Raw genomic sequence first — 2,500 nt, forward strand, 5'->3', positions numbered from 1 at the left:
AACGCTGATAAATTTCTTTTGATAAATGTATTACGGTGATGTTAGTATCGTTATTGTAAATGAATTAATTAAGCTACTAAACTCTAATTGTAACTACTAAATAAGATAACGATACTCTTAATATTTATAATGGAAATCATAACGATGGTAACGATTATGAAAATGATAATCATAAATTTGATAAGATAATTATGATCATGACGGCCGTTGAATTAGACTGTATAATGACAGTGATAATGATGCTACACACGAGTTGAGAAAATATTGTTTGTAATTTTTGTTCTATTTTATTATGTGTGAGTGGGAAAGTTAATGACTTCATGCTTTGTTGCTCTTATCATTAGCATTAGTATTACTGTATTTACCTTAATTTTTTACCTCATTAATGAATAGTTGTGGCTATAATAATGAAAATAATGATAATGATGACAGTAATGATAATACTGATAATTCTAATAATGATAATTCTAATGATGATAATGATAATAATGATTACAATTATTATTATTATATCATGATTGCTATTATGATCTTTATTGATATTATTATTATTATCATTATTATTATTATTATTATTATTATTATTATTATTATTATTATTATTATTATTATTATTATTGTTATTATTGTTATTATTGTTATTATTGTTATTATTATTATTATTGTTATTGTTATTATTGTTATTATTATTATTATTATTATTATTATTATTATTATTATTATTATTATTATCAATATTATTATCAATATTATTATCAATATTATTATCAATAATATTATCATTGTCATTTATTCATTATTATCATTATTATCATTAATTTTATCATTATTATCATCATTAATTTTATCATTATGATCATTATTATTATTGTTATAATTATTATCATTATAATTATTATCACTATAATTATTATCATCGTTATAATTATTATTATTATATTATTATTATTATTATTATTATTATTATTATTATTATTATTATTATTATTATTATTATTATTATTATTATAACAAGAAACAATAATAAAAGTGCGAATAATGATTGTGATAACGGCAATAACATAATACCAATAAAAGCATTAGCAATGATATACTACTGATAATCATAATAGTAATGGTTATAATAGTGATGAGACTAACAATAGTGTTAAAATTTGAATAAGTGGTAACAGTGACTGAAACAGTGATAGGCAACAGAGTTAGTAGTGATAATAACAGATAAGCTAAACCTCGTTCTTCTTACCATTACTGTACGACTATATTGATCATAATAACGGCAATGACGATAACAACAACGGTTCTTCTTCCAAACGACCCAACGGAGCAAACTTGTAACGACAACAGGGTAAAGAGGAAGATTAGATAAAACGCTTGATAATTTCATCAGATTTTTTGGTGGATGTAACAAGAATGATTGCAATAATAAGAATAATGATGACACTAGTTTTCATGTGACAGTTATTCAACGCGATTTTTTGTTTTGTTTTTCTTCGCTTGGAAACGGATATAGTTACATCCTCTTATGACTGTTGTATATTCAGCATTACGTACAAGAATACTCATCGTGATTTTGCGATTCTCATCTGTTCCATGGAAGAGAAGGAAAGAATAGAAAATAAAGGCCAGACGAACAAGTAAAAGACACAGCGTCAGGAGTTCCCAGACGCCCTCTTTACATATTCGTGTGGATTTAAACCGCAGAGTAACCAGCTGAAATGATTGCGCTCACGGACCCTTAAGAAAAAAGCGAGACACCCACATGGCCTCCCGTGTTGGGGCGCCACGAACGTTCTTGCTCCCTTGCGCGCTGTGATAAGAGAGCTGGGGGCGAGTTCGCTTGCTTTGGGCTGGTTGGGAGAGTGTTTATGTGTTTGTGTGTGTGTATATATATATATATATATATATATTTGTGTGTGTGTGTGTGTGTGTGTGTGTGTGTGTGTGTGTGTGTGTGTGTGTGTGTGTGTGTGTGTGTGTGTGAGTGTACGAGTATATACATACACACATACATACGTACATACATACATACATACATACATACATACATACATACATACATACATACATACATACATACATACATACATACATACATATATTATGGTTTTTCCATTGTTTTTTTTTAACTGCCATCATATCAGTGATATGATTATTCTAGTATCAATCATAGAAGTGATTAGAAACAAATAAACAGTATAAAACGTGTATTACGTACACACTCAACATCTATACGTAAATAATCATGAATGTGATTATGATTATCATTACCAGCTATTGAATATTAATTTATATGATAATGACTATTAACAATATGTGTTTCGATGGCAACTGGAGATGCAAATATGGACTCTTGATATCAAATTAATTTTAGATCAAACGAGAAAAAAAAGTGAGTGCGAAGAGAGATTTGCGTGGAAGCGGGAAAACTCGGTTCGTGGAATCGTTTTTATGTAAATCTCCGAACGATTTGGAAAACAAAAGAGAAAAAAAGAAAATGTCT

The 2,500-nt window shown here is 27.6% G+C and overlaps 2 protein-coding genes across 9 annotated transcripts in view; one reads left to right on the forward strand and one right to left on the reverse strand.

Moving 5' to 3' along the window:
• Positions 1-2,500, reverse strand: part of LOC125034198 (fibrocystin-L-like) — a gene marked incomplete in the record, with an annotated part of 1,068,345 nt that overhangs the window by 736,312 nt on the left and 329,533 nt on the right.
• Positions 1-2,500, forward strand: part of LOC125035364 — a 15,129-nt gene that overhangs the window by 517 nt on the left and 12,112 nt on the right. The gene's annotated exons all lie outside the window — the stretch shown is intronic.

Source organism: Penaeus chinensis, chromosome 2 (genome assembly GCF_019202785.1).
Source record: "Penaeus chinensis breed Huanghai No. 1 chromosome 2, ASM1920278v2, whole genome shotgun sequence".
NCBI classification, from domain to species: domain Eukaryota; kingdom Metazoa; phylum Arthropoda; class Malacostraca; order Decapoda; family Penaeidae; genus Penaeus; species Penaeus chinensis.